This window comes from Macaca fascicularis, chromosome 7, assembly GCF_037993035.2.
Source record: "Macaca fascicularis isolate 582-1 chromosome 7, T2T-MFA8v1.1".
Classification (NCBI taxonomy): Eukaryota; Metazoa; Chordata; class Mammalia; order Primates; family Cercopithecidae; genus Macaca; species Macaca fascicularis.
The window spans coordinates 78,666,884-78,683,392 of record NC_088381.1 but is presented as its reverse complement, the minus strand read 5'-3'; the positions used below and the strand labels follow the sequence as shown (position 1 = coordinate 78,683,392).

Sequence of the window (16,509 nt, the reverse complement as noted above, 5' to 3'; positions counted from 1 at the left end):
AACACCCACTGTCCGCCCCTGCGCATTGTGACGTCAAAACAAAGAAATCGAAACTTACCCAGCCACACCTATGAAGACGCCCTTACCCCCGCCCCTGTCCTGCCCACCTCAAGCCCCATCCATAAAAGGCCGCTCCCGGAAGACATCGGCGCGAACTTCCTGGGCTCCTCCTCATATGCGGACCTAGGAACCTCGCCCGAGAACGCTGGAGCCTGAGAACGCCGGAGCGACCTCCTCGGCCTCCACCGCCGGAGACCGGTGAACCTCGCCCTTTCCTCCTTCGCATTGGCTAGCGAATAAAGTTTTTTTACCTTGCCTACTTGCCTCATCTCTGGCGCCTGCTCCGGTGGTCGCATAAAACAAATCAGTTATGTTTAGGACTCAGGAGTCAAAAGCTGAATTTTTAATAATAAATATTATCAATCAAAAAGTGAAAGGAATATTGACATAAGGTAAAGAAGAATCAAGGGAGTTCTGAGAGACTATGTTTCAATAAAGCAATCACAAAACATTCTTGATCATCTTATCCGTGGTCATTCCTTTAGAACATATATAATACGTATTTTTATCACATACATTTCCAGTGGGCAACATGAGAAATGCAGAGATGTTAAGCATCACCTTAAATCTACACAAACACTTGAAGAAGTGTTGAGATAGTGTCATTGAGAGTGTGCCAAAAGGAAAACAGCTTCTAAGCAACCAGATATTCTTAGTGGAAATGCATATCCACCTCAGACAGATGACCTTTGCTATACCTATGTATTTGTCTCTCATGGTTTAATTTTTGAATGGACTTTATCACCCTTCAGCCACATCAGTTCTCATCTGTTGCTAATCATCATGCAGATGCAAGTGTACTTTGACTTCAGTGAGTGTTTTTCATCTGTGTAAAAAACAACCGAAAGGAACAAAGAGAGTGAAGGACAAAGACTGTGGCAAATATTTAGAAGGAAGAAATATATGGATTTTTATAAAGTGAAAACAAAATCCACGTTATTTTGAGTTACCTTGTACTTGTGTTAGGAAAAAAGATAATTAAAAATTGGCATATAGTTTTCTGTGGCATTATTTGTGACATTAGTTGTGACACATCTGAGATATAATGTGCTATTACTGAAGTGTTCTTCCTATCTTCCATTCTGTAGAAAAACCTGAGACATAAGCAAAATGGGACAATATCTGGTGTCTTGGTCCATTTGTGTTGCTATAAAGGAATACCTGAGGCTGGGTAATTTATAAAGAAAAGAGGTTTATTTTGTTCCTGGCTCTGCAGGCTACACAAGAGGAATGGCACCAGCACCTGCTTTTGTTGAGGGGCTCTGGAAGCTTCCACTCATGGTGGAAGGCAAAGGGGGGCAGGTGTCATGTGGCAAGAGAGGAAGGAAGTGAGAAAGGAGGAGGTGTCCACCTCTTTTCCACAAGCAGTTCTCACAGGAACTAAGACTGAGAACTCACTCGCTCCTGCAAGAATAGGAGAATGGCACCAAGCCATGAGGAATCTGCCCCCAAGACCCAAACACCTCCCACTAGGCCTCACCTCCAACACGGGATCAATTTCAACATGAGACCTGGTGTGGCCAGACAAATTATATCCAAAATATAGCACCTAGTTTGTTTGGTTAATTTTAAAATTGAATCAAAGTAATAAATTATTAAAAATGGTTTGCACATGTCTCAGAGAATACATTGTAAGTTAATATCTATTAATGTAAGCTCATTTGGAAACCATTTGATGTAGGGCTAGAGCTGATTTGTGTATGTGTGTGTTTACTATAGATAGAGCCAGCTACGTGAATATCGGTGTCATCAATTTTGTATGTTATGCCCATGTTTCATTATATAAGAACTCCAGTTTTGGTTTCTTTAAAGGATGTCTGGAATTTAAAGACAGATGCAAAGCTATCTGAATGCAAAATTGTTCTAGATGTGTAATTTTTTTCTTCAATCATTCTTATTTGCTAACATTTTTAAACCAATTATCTTGATCAAGTTATTTAAGTCATTGCTCAATGTCATTGAACTTGGTCTTTTGAAAATGAATTTCTTTCCACACTCATATTGCTTTGAATAATTCTTATTTAAATTATGCAATTAAAAGAACAAATGTACTTGAAACAAACAACCTTGGAAGTAAAAAGCAAAAGCTATCTTTTGGTTTGAAAAGAAGGGTGTAGCCTATTAGAACTTAAGCATTTAATGTTCTGTGGGCATCTGTGAAGGAACAGAGTGTCAGTCTGGAGGTTGGATAAATTGAAGGTCACTTAAGAGCTCTTTCTATCATGTTTAAAATAACATCTGAAGAGCAAGACATTGTAAAATGTGGTAGTGGGGCCAACTTTGTAAAACACAATGTTTTATCCCCTCTCGCATGAGAAAAGAAAAATTATTTTCTTTGAAAGCTTTATCATTGCCTTGAAAACAGGATAATCTTTTACTAATTAGCGGCTAATAATATCAAGTGATAAAAATCAAACATTATTGAAAGAAGATAGGATGAAGTGACCTAGCATGCAAATTTAGGAGATAATTCATTAAAGGTAATCTTGAATGGATGACACACAACTTATTACTAAATGTCAATTATACTGTCTTTATAGTATAAAATATAGATTTATCCAACAGCAGTGCTCACTCTTCATCAAGCTATAAATTTTTATTATTGGGAAAGTGAAGGGGTGGCCTGCCCCTCCACACCTGTGGGCATTTCTCGTTAGGTGGAATGAGAGACTTGAGAAAAGAAATGAGATACAGAGACAAAGTATAGAGAAAGAAAAAGTGGGCCCAGGGGACCGGCGCTCAGCATACCGAGGACCCATGCCGGCACCGGTCTCTGAGTTCCCTTAGTATTTATTGATAATTATCTTTACCATCTTAAAGAAAAGGAAGTGGCAGGATAATAGGATCATCGTAGGGAGAAAGTCAGCAGTAAGACATAGGAATAAAGATCTCTGTGACATGAATAAGTTTAAGGAAAAGTGCTGTGCCTTGATATGCATATGTAAACATCTCCATAAACCTTTTTAGTGCACAAAGAGCAGCATTGCGCTAGCAAGTCCACCTTTCACCCTAAGGCGGTTTTCTCCTTTCTCAGTAAACAGAACATACAATCGGGTTTTATACCGAGATGTTCATTGCCCAGGGATGGGCAGGAGACAGATGCTTTTCTCTATCTCAACTGCCAACAACCACCAAGAGGCCTTCTTTCCTCTGGTACTGGTCCTCCTCAGCACAGACCCTTCACGGGTGTCAGGCTGGGGGACGATCAGGTCTTTCCCTTCCCACGAGGCCATATTTCAAACCATCACATGGGGAGAAACCTTGGACAATACCTAGCTTTCCTAGGCAGAGGTCCCTGTGACCTTTGGCAGTGTGCGTATCCCTGGGTACTTGAGATTAAGACAATGGTGATGACTTTTAACCAGCAAGCTGCCTTCAGGCACTTGTTTAACAAAGCACACCCTGCACAGCCCAAAATCCTTTAAACCTTGAGTCACCATAGCACATGTCTCTTGCAAGGACAAGGTTGGGGGCAGGGTCACAGATTAACAGCATCTCAAATACAGAACAAAATGGAGTCTCTGATGTCTGCTTCTTTCTATATAGACACAGTAACAGTCTGGTCTTTCTTTCTTTTCCCCACAGGAAAGCCTGTCTCAAATAAAAAGAGAGGTTGATACAATGATGCACAAAAAAAATTGCTAACATGTTTCCACTAGTCTGGGCAAAAATGAAGAAAACTGAAGAGTCATAGAGTGGTGATGAAGCATAAATTGGTAATTCTTCCTCAAAGAAAATCTGGGAACATTCATTAAAAACTTTAAAAATATATACACATAATTACTCAGCACTTCTGATTCTAAAAAATCCTCTTGAAAAAACTATTACAAATATGCAAAATGATATGTGCGTTACAAAATTCTCAACAGGATTGCATAGGAAGGAAGGAAGGGAGGGAGGGAGGGAAAAAGGAAGCAAGCTAGCAGCCCCTACTGACTTCTAAAAGGGTCAACTTTATTTATGGTTATAAAAGATGAGTTGAATTATGCTGGTTGTATTTCTGGAACTGAATGACGATGAAAATGGTTGCAGTTCATTCAGTTCCACTAGCAGCACCATAACTAGACTATTTCAGCTATGTGCCCACCCACCTCTGTAGTTTCTACACACAAAAAAAGCCTACCATTCCATCTTGATTTCTCCATAATTTTTGAATTGCCAACATCCTTCCAGTCAACTCCATTCTGTTTATTATCAGAGTCAGAATTGGTTTCCTTTGCTTGCAGCAAAAACTTTAAATGGTACACATTATTATTCTTCTACAATAAGATTAGCATAGTATGCTGTCACCCAATAATATATCGGTGTGCTTTTTAACCATTCCTTTATTATTCAGCATCTTAACTACCTCCCTTCATTCCTTTCCTCCTCCTTCCTTTCACTGTTGCTAGCAACAATGTATTTCTTGATTTGGATGCTGGTTATACACTTTGTTCAATTTATAAAACTTCATCAAGTATACTCATGCATCCTTTCCATTTTTTCGCTATAGAGATTACACTTGAAAACGGATTCTACTTATAACTAGAGACAATCTAATATCTCACATTTTTTAAACTGGCAGAAAGTCTGAACTGTCTAGATCGATATTCCCTCTTCCTTTTGCTCTCTTGATTTTCCATTCAAATATTGTGAAACTTTGAAATAATGTTAACTTTAACCACCATAAATACTACCAGTATAAGTAGAAACAATGGAAAGAGAAGATAAAATATTTGTCACAATATTAAAAAAATCAAAAAATAAAATTTGCATACACTACATTACTTATTTCTACAACTGGTCCTGCCTATTACTCATACTATGTCCCCCTGATATTCAGCCAGCTCTCAATTGGTCAGAGTTCTTTGTCAAGTAGACCAATACAAACCATAATTATTAATAACCGAGCTTAGTTCTTGGTGATTCTCCCAACATAGAATAGAGGTTTCAATAACTTTATCACTGCCTTTAGTAGTTTCAAGGACACTCTCCAAATGGTTGGATCAGAAAATGTCACATTCATCAGGAACAGTTTGGATTATGCCCAAGAATTTAGAATCTAACAGAGCCCAGAAGTAAAACAAGAGGCACTGCACACAGAATAGGTACTTAACCAATGATAATAGGGCTTTGCTTCCAAATTCTAGATATTTCTTTTGTGATTCGTCTAACAGAGCTTACTATAGATTCCATAAAGCACTCTGAACCACCACTGAAATTCTAGTTATCATTGCTCTTACTGAGCCCAAAGGGCCAATGTACGTAATCATTTGTACAGGTAGAGAGATATGTCTGTCTTAGGTTCCATCTCAAATTTGCAGGTTTTCAAGCCACTTGGCAAATTAATTTAGCTGCTTTCAAACTCTCCAATACTGCCAACAAATTCCAAAGACAGCAACTGAGAGATGTGTCTTCTGTCCTCTTAAGGTAGGGAATGCAAAGCGAGCCTACTGGTTCTTCACTTGAAAAGGGAAATTTATTCCAATATGCTGCAATTCTCAGGATTCTCAGACATTTCACAGAGGTGGTAGATTTTAGTGTATTCATTTTTTTTCTATCTTGCTTCCAATGGAAAACAAGTGTCTCAGCAGGGTGCCTAATGTTCCTAATGTTCCTGCTATTTCCAGTTTCCTACAAATTATCAGCATGATTTTGCCCATTTAATGTAAAAGTGTGATGTCGTGTGATACAATGAATATATTTTAACATAGATCTCTAGAGACAATTTATCCATGAAACAAGAAAGTAAGGAATACTTCTGCTCCTGTCAGATGAAAGTAAACTTCTGATGTTTTCTGACTGTAAGAATGAATAGGAGAAAAGCATTTGCCAGATCGAAAAGTGCACACCAGGTGCAAGGGCCTTGTGGATTGTGTTATCATCAGTGTTTTACAAATATTTGTTGTTTGAAGCCTCGTTGTGGAAGGGTAATTCTTTATTCACACCCTGTTGAACTCAGGCACAGCCTGAGCTCAATTCTGTGAGATAACACAGCACATCACAAAGTGTTTTCACAGATAGCTTGTTTCACAGATAGCTTGGCACCGTCAAAGTTTCCGAACCTATTGAGGACTTATAAGGAAATATGAATATCCAGGCCTAAAAACTAGAAACAAGCTATCTGTGAAAATGCTTTGTGATGTGCTGTTTTATATCACAGAATTGAACCTGCACTTTGATGAAACAGGTTCCAAACACTCTTTTTGTAGAATCTAAGAAGTGACATTCTGCCAGCATAGGCACACATAAGTACTTGCCAGGAGTGACATACTGCCCAGCACTTTGCTAAATACTTCATGTGATATAGGTACTATAATTATTCCCATTTTACAGATGAAATACTTGAGGTCCAGAGATGTTAAGTTCTTACTTAACGCAGCTCATCTGAGCAAATAAATGAAATGAAATTCAAATGTACATTTCTTTCAGCTTTTTAGGAATTTTGAGGAAGTTTAGGAAATGTTTGTGCATACTGTTTTTTCATGAACCTTCATTAACACATTTGGAGTGATTTTAAGAGATACAGGAATGAGTTCTGAGCAATAAGAATTTTTTACATTTATGCTTCATATATTTAGTGAGCATTCACTTTGTGCCAAGATGTCTAAGGTTTGTGCTGTTGAAGACATAAATACTGTCTCTCTAGGTCAGTCTATACAGACAATTTTATCCTTTGTCACACTATGAGTTATTTAAATATGATAATGTTTTTATTTCAGAAGCAGAAAAGCAAACATCACAAAGCTGTGATTTTATAAATTCTACGTGAGGTTTTGATTCAATTCACTTTTTTTTTTTTTGAGACGGAGTCTGGCTCTGTGACCCAGGCTGGAGTACAGTGGCACGATCTCTGCTCACTGCAAGCTCCGCCTCCCGGGTTCATGCCATTCTCCTGCCTCAGCCTCCCAAGTAGCAGCTGGCCAATTCTCTTTTTAAAAATTTGTCTCGCTCAAGCCTGTAATCCCAGCACTTTGGGAGGCCGAGACGGGCGGATCACAAGGTCAGGGGATCGAGACCATCCTGGCTAACACGGCGAAACCCCGTCTCTACTAAAAACACAAAAAATTAGCCGGGCGAGGTGGCGGCGCCTGTGGTCCCAGCTACTCGGGAGGCTGAGGCAGGAGAATGGCGGGAACCCGGGAGGCGGAGCTTGCAGTGAGCTGAGATCCGGCCACTGCACTCCAGCCTGGGCGACAGAGCGAGACTCCGTCTCAAAAAAAAAAAAAAAAAAAAAAAAAAAAAAATTGTCTCATCTGATAACTCAAGACTTTCCATAAACTAGCAGTAAATAAAACAAATAAATTATTGAGTGTAGGGAATACATTTGGAATATAGAGAAAAGTATCTCTGGAAGGCCATACAAGATATTTTAGTGCTCATAACTTTGCAGGGTTCAATAACAAAGTCGAGAATAAATGCTTGAATTGATGGATACCTCATTTACTCTGATTTGATTAATTCACATTGTACGCCTGTATCAAAATACCTCATAAATCCCTTAAATATATACACCTACTATGTATCCATAAAAACAAAAAAAAAATTAAATAAAAAGTCAATGTCCATCTATAGTCGTAATACTCCAGCCTCAGCCACAATTTTGCTGAGATTTTTCCACATCAGTAGCAACTTACAAGGATGAACTTTAAATCGATTTCTCTTGGTCAGATTGCCATTTCCCAAACACTTCCTCACTTCTCTATATTTCATAAGATTTATCCAATTTCCACTAGAATAAAAATTTCAATGAATTTGCAAGGTGACATTTCCATTCATATCTTGAGATTTCACTTACCTCTGACATTTAGAAGTTCCTTTGGTAAGAATACATAACAATGTAATGGCTTACATTCTTAATCCAGGAAGGAAGGAAGGGGAAACACTTCACTGGAGTAAATGTCATTACCTTTAGGCGAAAATATGTTATATGGAACATAATTCTGTGGAATCCTGTCATTTTCAAAATGCTTTCCTGTATTTCAGAAACAACAACAAATAAGCGAACTGAGAACTTACCAAGTGGCAGGCACTGTAGGAGGTGCCAACTGCTCATAATAGACCTTCATGTTGCAGCTTCAGCCCATCTTCCCCATCTCGTCTCCCAGGACTCAAATTAGCAAATCTCCTTAGGCTACTGTGAGGAGGATGGATAAAAATGGGGAAAAGGCTGAAGCAGGGGGAATTAATTAGGAACCTGTTACAGTATAATTGGGGACAAATTATGACGGTCTGCCTCATTATAGCAGTAGTAAAAATAAATTAAAATAGATAGATTCAAGAAATATTTAGGCAATAGATTGACAGCATCGGGTGGTTAATTGACCTTATTGTGAGAGTTTGTGTGAAAGATGGGAATAAGTGAATGATAAACCTCAGGATTTTGTTTGTTTTTAATGTCAACAAATGGGGAGAAAGGTGTGGGACTCCTTGTTCATCTTTAGGCATCTTTAGGTATAAGATTCAGTTACCTGAAGGATCGTTAAGAGGACATGCTTAGTTAGTATTTAGGTTATAATACAGAAGAGAAATTTTGCTGGATATACAAGTTTGTGAGCAATTAACATGTAATAAAAGTAATGAGATCACCCCAGGGAAGCTTTTATATTGATAGTGAGGGAAGCCTAGAAAAGACCCCAGTGCCTATAAAAGTGCCTGGCAGATACATAGTTGTCAATTGATAAGTGCATGAAATAATTAACTAATGAAAGAATGAATAGACATAGAGATCTCTCTTTCTGATGAACAGATAGGTGTATAAACCAGTAAGTTCGTTCTATGTGCTATAAATGAAGTACTGTGGAAAGAAGTAATATTAAATGTTTCCTACAATAATTCATTAAATTTTATAATAAATACAATAAATTAGTCATGGCAGATTATTTTCTTATTTTAATCATGATATGATTGAGGCCAAGAAGGGTACTTTTGTAAAGCAGCAAAGGTGCAATTTGTAATGATCGAATCAGGACTATAACCAATTTTCTTTTTTAATAGTAAATGAGAATTTATTGAAATAAAGATTATATTTAGTTTTTTGGAATGCAGAATTCAGAAAAGATGACAGAGGTAGAAGAGGGAAAATTTGCTCTTTGGACTATAATGCGAAATAACGAGAGTCAGAAGGCAGCCCTGCAAATCGAAACCATTTGAAATAAGTGGAAGAAGATTACAGAACCATGGTCCTTTCTGCCTTTCTGAAAGCCAGCAGCAGTATCCCTTTTCAAAGTCACCCTAGAGAGGGCCCAGAATGGACTCTTATCCTGCTAGATTTTCAGAGTCCTGGGTCTGTCCCTAGAGAGGGCCCAGAAGGGACTCTTCCCTGCTAAATTTTCGGAGTCCTGGGTCTGTCTCTCGTCGGTGCTAAAACAGCAAGATTTGTATTAATCATCCTGTTCCGCAAATGCATAACCTGAGGTTCCTTTCAGACATTCAGGTTGTTGATGGAAATTTTGCTTGGAATTTAAACTGCATAACAAATTGAGGCCCCTTTGCCCTCATAAATCAGAAAACTTCTCTAGAGGGGTTTTAAGTCTCTAAGTTGCATTAATGGGTGTTTTAACATGTCCAAAAGGCAAATATTCTTAATGCAAGTAGTTTCTCTTTTTTCATCTATCAACTAGAAACTCATTCCCATACATTGCTTGTGCATGTGTGTGCTTCTCTCCATCTACTTGAGAAATGTGGGATTAGGTAGAGGGGACGAGCAATACATTTTTAGTCTAATCAATCTTTCCAGGGATCTCTATGGGGTTCAGTTACATAGGACTTCAGGGCATATTTTCTTCTGATCCACATGGACACTGCCTTTTATAAAGAAGAAGAGGGACTGACGTTTTCATCACAATAACTGTCATTCTGAAGTCACTGTGTTTTCAGGATAGAGCACAGGATTGCCTTTCAGGAATCCTAAGAGAGGGAATCTCAAGTGAAAGTAATGGTAAATTCACAATAAACTACTGCCAAGGGAATAGAATCTTCTAAATGGAATTCTGTCATCAACACTATTCTGTTCTGGTGTTAATGACAGAATAAAATTCTATTTCCTTGGAACAGAATAACCAACACTTTCAGATTATCTAGGGGAATATCCGTTGTCTACTACACCCAGATTTTAGGACTTTGAGTTATCTCAGTCTCTTTCCTTTCTAATGAAAATCTCTACACTTGATGCTGCTGTTGCTATTCATGGTAGCCCTTCTATTCCCAAGGCCACTGCTTTATTTCAGGCATTTCCAGTGGCCCTGGCTGGAGAAAAGGGGCTCAGATGTAGGGAATCACTCTCAATTATACAGAACTAAATATCATGAGATATTTATTAAGAAATCTTAGTGATGGAGATATTTCTTAAGAACATCAATTTCTTCTACTATCTAGTTATTGGTGCAACCAGCAGGTCTCTGGTTTGTTATTTCATATTCTAGTTTGACCTGCTTTCCAGAAGAAGGGTTTCCTTAAGTAAGTGATAAAGGCCAGTTGTCTTAATAGATATATCCTGAGGGTACCTTAATGTAGACTCTTCCAATTTATTCAAGACTATTGTCATTTGATTCCTACTGACAACTTCAAAGCCTAATAGATACAGGGTAAACTGGTAAAATTGAGTTCCTTAGACTGCAAATCAGTGAGCCAAAAACTGAACCTTGGGCTTTCATCTAGGAGTATCCAAATCCCTTGCTGCGAAGACAATGAACTTCAGACCCAGGCAGTCATAGTTTGAGCTCTCTATTCTCTCTCTCTCTCTCTTTTATTTATTTATTTTTTATTTTTTATTTCTTTGAGATGGAGTCTCGCTCTGTTGCCCAGGCTGGAGTGCAGTGGTGTGGTCTCGGCTCACTGCAGCCTTCACCTCCAGGGTTCAAGCAATTCTCCTGCCTCAGCCTCCCGAGTAGCTAGGATTACAGGTGCCTGCTACCATGTCCAGCTAATTGTTTGTGTTTTTAGTAGAGATGGGATTTCACCATGTTGGCTAGGCTGGCCTTGAACTCCTGACCTCATGATCTGCCTGCCTCAGCCTCCCAAAGCACTGGGATTACAGGTGTGAGCCACCGCGCCCAGTCTGAGCTCTCTGTTCTCTAATTGGTAGAAAGTTATTTAATCTATCTGATTCTGAATGTTCTCATTGAACAAATGGGTATAATAATACTCACATTTAAAGTTTTATATAATAATTTGTGATAATGTATATGAACTATCTGGTGCATAGTAAATGTTATTGATATCTTAATTGTAATATTATTATTAATCTATCAAGGATTTGTAGTTATTATTACTACAACTAGTATTGTGACTGTTACTACAACTACTATCACTTCTATCACTACAATTACTCTTATGACTACTAATATGACAAGCACCAATCTATTTTTTAGGGTTGTTATGAAAGTGGCTGTATGTAAAGCTCATACATAAGAGCTTGGCACATTGTATGTACTCAATAACTGTTCCTCTTCCTCCAAGTGACTAGATATATTCAGATTGATGGGGTTGAAGAAGGACAATGGTGTCTATTGCGCTCAGATTTGAGGACTTGGAGTTACCTTAGTTTTCTCCTTTTCTGACAAAAGTCTCTAAACTTGATGCTGCTGCTGATATTCATGCAAGCCCTTCAATCCCATGGTCCCTGTGTTATTTCAGGCTTTTATCAGCTTATGCCTGAACTAGTACAATAGCATTGTAATAAAATTTTCTATTTCACTTTTTTTCTGTCTTTAGGCTGTACTTTACTGCCAGATTTAGTCTTCCTCAACTAGCAGTCTGTAAGTTTTCACTCCCTAGTTACAAATTTTGAGGGATTCCTTTAAAATTTAAATCCAAACTCCCTGGCATTCAAGACCATAAGACAATTTCCTCCCAATATATCTTTACAACCTTGTACATAAATGCTACCATAAAAATAAGGCTCAAACAATCCACCTCTAAACATGCTCTACAGGCCAGGTGTGATGTCTCACACCTGCAATTCCAGCACTTTGGGAGGCTGAGGCAGGATAATTGCTTTAGCCCAAGAGTCAAGACCAGCCTGGACAACATAGTGAGACCCCATCTCTATAAATAACAACAAAAAAAAAATTAGCCAGGCATGGTGTATCGCACCTGTAGTGCCAGCTACTTGGGAGGCTGAGGTGGGAGGACTGCTTGAGTCCAGGAGGTTGAGGCTGAAGTGAGCCATAATCACACCACTGCACTCCAGCCTGGACACCCAAGCAACAAAGTGAGACCCTGTATCTCTCAAACAAACAAAAACAAAAAACAGAAAGGAAGAAAAAGAAGAAGAAATAAAATAAAAATAAATAAAAATAGACATATAGACATGCTATAGAGTTATTGAGGGCACACAGTATGCCAAGCACATATGTATAAGCTTTACATATAGTGTCTTTCATAACAACCCTATAAAATAGATTGACCATAGTTACAGAAGTAGTCATGATAGTAATTGTAGTAGTAGCAGTGATGGCACCGGCCACCTGTCTGGAGCTGCCGCTGCAAAGACAACGGCTGCAGAAGGGGAGGTGCCGCCAGAGCTGCGCACTCAGCAAAGCCAGGGTGGGTGGGAGGCGGGGCGGGGGTAGCTGGGAACAGGCAGGAGACTCGCCCCCTAACGAGTTAAAGTGTGGGGAGCCCCGTGCTTGGGGCACAGCTGCAGAGCTGCCGCCGCAGACCTAGGCATCCCTGTGCTTTCGTGGCCTTCTTGCTCCCATTCCTGGCCTCTGCCTGCTCTCTGTGCCCACTTCAATTTTGGAGCAAAGTTATGGCCAAGCCTGGGTGCTGTTGCAACCTGGCCAGGTGTGCGCATGCTCAGGGAGGCGCTGTTACACCAGCTCCCTGCCTCCCCAGCCCGCTTTGGACTTTGGGCACTGATGAGCTCGGGAGAGTGGCGAGGAAGTGCTGTGGGCTGCTGGGTTGAGGCCTAGAGGCACCCTTCAACACGAACAGCCTGGGTGCTGCGAAGGGCATGTTGATGGCAGCAAGAGGAAGACAGGCTACTGGACAGAAAGGGACGGGTCCTAGTGAAGCCCCACCTTCAAGCCAGGGATGGCTTCAATCCTGGAGGCCCCGCCATCAGTTCCGGTCGGAGTCTGTGGCCTGGACTGAGCACTTATGGTTCTTTTTCCAGGCCCACCCATGGCCACCCATGGACCAATCAGCATGCACTGCCTCCCTTCTGAACCCATAAAAACCCCCAGACCCAGCCAGACTCACACAGAAGTCAGGAGTACCGGCTGCGAGAGGGAGAAGCCCACTGTGGGTCTCCTCAACTTGTTGGGCCAGCCTTCCTGAGGAAAGGAGGGACAACCTGCCTGCAAAAAGGAGCTACCCACTTCGGGTCTCCTGAGAACTGTTCTGCCACTCAATAAAGCTCTTCTCCACCTTGCTCAGCCTCCATTTGTCCGCATACCTCGTCTCCCTGGACACAGGACAAGAACTCAGGACCCGCCCGGCGGGACTCAAAGAGCTGTAACACAAACAGGCCTGAAACACGCTCCCTTGCTTGCCACGTTGCAGGTGACGAGAAGGAGAGAAGAGCCGTGTTCCTTTTGGGAGCCCAGACCTAGGGTCTCGCTGAGCCAGGGCTGTGACACTCTCATTGGGGCTCTGTGGTTCCTGGCATCTCCAAGCTTCCAGGAGCCACCGTGTTCCCCTCATCCAAACGGGTACCTGCAGCAGAATCCACATGCAGTACATCTGGTCCAGCTGCAGCCTCATGCAGAGCCACACCTGTGCTGGAGCCTGGAGCTGCCTGCCCCACTGCAGCAGCCGGTATGTCTGGCTGTTGCCAGACACTGCGCTCACTCACCCACACACCCCTTGCCACTCTGCGCCTAGCTCTCCCTGGGCAGGCGTGGGATCTGGGCTGGTGGCGGGAGCCAAGCACAGCCTGCCAGGCCAAGTGGGCAGAACAAGCCCAGTGGGCACGAGCAATACTCAGGCAGAAGGTGCCGCCAGCCACAGAGGTTTCTGGCTGATGAAACGACACCTCAAGGATCCCATGACAGCAGTAATAGTAGCTATAGTAGCAGTCATAATAGTAGTTATTGTACTAGCAGACACAGTAGTTGTAACAATAGTTATAGTAGTTGTCATAATAGCAGTGATAGTAGTTACAATAACAGTTAAAATCGTTGTAAGAACAGTAACTGAAAATCCTTGATTGACTAACAGTATTACAACTAAGATATTTATAGTACTTACCATGCACCAGTTCACACACATTAATTCTTTGCCTTTTTACCATTTTCCTCCTTTGAGATAATTGTCTCATCTGTCTCTCCTCTTTCTCCTTTAGGCATTTCATCAGTGAAACTATTTCTATCCCTCAAGGGACGTCCCTCCATATCTTTATATCTACCTCTCCTTCATCCTAACTCCACTATTGTGTCTTATCATCATTGTGTTTTGTAAAAGGAAAAAAGAAGACATTCCCTACTTTAAACTTGTCTCCTTGCTATCGAGGACTGACATTCAGACATGGAGCAAGTTGGACTGCACAGGGACCCACCAGTGAGATTGATGCTGTCTGTAAAGAATAGGGATGGCGGCCGGGCGCGGTGGCTCACGCCTGTAATCCCAGCACTGTGGAAGGGCGAGGTGGGCAGATCATGAGGTCAGGAGATCGAGACTATCCTGGCTACCACGGTGAAACCCTATCTCTCCTAAAACAAAAACAAAAACAAGCAAACAAACAAAAAATCACCCGGGAGTGGTGGTGCGCCTGTATTCTCAGCTACTTGGGAGGCTGAAGCAGGAGAATCGCTTGAACTCGGAAGGGGGAGGTTGCAGGAAGCCAAGATAGTGGCATTGCACTCCAGCCTGGGCGACACAGTGAGATTCCGTCTCAAAAAAAAAAAAAAAAAAAAAAAGGAGTAGGGATGGCTGTGCTGGCCACACTGTGCCTCCATCCACCTTTCCTGACACTCTACTCCATGCTGGCCACTTGGCATGTTTGACTTTCCATCACTGACTGCTCTGAGCTCACCTACTTTTTTAGTCTGTCATTTTTAAAAAATTTATTTATTTTTTATTATTATTATACTTTAAGTTCTAGGGTACCTGTGCATAACGTGCAGGTTTGTTACATATGTATACTTGTGCCATGTTGGTGTGCTGCACCCATCAACTCGTCAGGACCCATCAACTCGTCATTTACATCAGGTATAACTCCCAGTGCAATCCCTCCCCCCTCCCCCCTCCCCATGATAGGCCCCGGTGTGTGATGTTCCCCTTCCCAAGTCCACGTGATCTCATTGTTCAGTTCCCACCTATGAGTGAGAACATGCGGTGTTTGGTTTTCTGTTCTTGTGATAGTTTGCTAAGAATGATGGTTTCCAGTTGCATCCATGTCCCTACAAAGGACACAAACTCATCCTTTTTGATGGCTGCATAGTATTCCATGGTGTATATGTGCCACATTTTCTTAATCCAGTCTGTCACTGATGGACATTTGGGTTGATTCCAAGTCTTTGCTATTGTGAATAGTACCGCAATAAACATACATGTGCATGTGTCTTTATAGCAGCATGATTTATAATCCTTTGGGTATATACCCAGTAATGGGATGGCTGGGTCATATGGTACATCTAGTTCTAGATCCTTGAGGAATCACCATACTGTTTTCCATAATGGTTGAACTAGTTTACAATCCCACCAACAGTGTAAAAGTGTTCCTATTTCTCCACATCCTCTCCAGCACCTGTTGTTTCCTGACTTTTGAATGATCGCCATTCTAACTGGTGTCAGATGGTATCTCATTGTGGTTTTGATTTGCATTTCTCTGATGGCCAGTGATGATGAGCATTTTTTCATGTGTCTGTTGGCTGTATGAATGTCTTCTTTTGAGAAATGTCTGTTCATATCCTTTGCCCACTTTTTGATGGGGTTGTTTGTTTTTTTCTTGTAAATTTGTTTGAGTTCTCGTAGGTTCTGGATATTAGTCCTTTGTCAGATGAGTAGATTGCAAAAATTTTCTCCCATTCTGTAGGTTGCCTGTTCACTCTGATGGTAGTTTCTTTTGCTGTGCAGAAGCTCTTTACTTTAATTAGATCCCATTTGTCAATTTTGGCTTTTGCTGCTGTTGCTTTTGGTGTTTTAGACATGAAGTCGTTGCCCATGCCTATGTCCTGAATGGTACTACCTAGGTTTTCCTCTAGGGTTTTTATGGTATTAGGTCTAACATTTAAGTCTCTAATCCATCTTGAATTAATTTTCGTGTAAGGAGTAAGGAAAGGATCCAGTTTCAGCTTTCTACTTACGGCTAGCCAATTTTCCCAGCACCATTTATTAAATAGGGAATCCTTTCCCCATTTCTTGTTTCTCTCAGGTTTGTCAAAGATCAGATGGCTGTAGATGTGTGGTATTATTTCTGAGGACTCTGTTCTGTTCCATTGGTCTATATCTCTGTTTTGGTACCAGTACCATGCTGTTTTGGTTACTGTAGCCTTGTAGTATAGTTTGAAGTCAGGTAGCGTG

At 40.8% G+C, this 16,509-nt stretch overlaps 1 long non-coding RNA gene across 1 annotated transcript in view; it reads right to left on the bottom strand.

The window, feature by feature from the left end:
* LOC107130297 (uncharacterized) overlaps positions 1–13,142 on the bottom strand; it is a 72,778-nt gene extending 59,636 nt beyond the window's left edge. The window contains exons 1-2 of the long non-coding RNA XR_001492245.3: positions 13,065–13,142; positions 8,059–8,176 (exon numbers count right to left, since the gene is read on the bottom strand). This is a non-coding gene — a long non-coding RNA (uncharacterized lncRNA). The remainder of the gene's footprint in view (positions 1–8,058; positions 8,177–13,064) is intronic.
* Between the last annotated feature and the right edge of the window lie 3,367 nt (positions 13,143–16,509).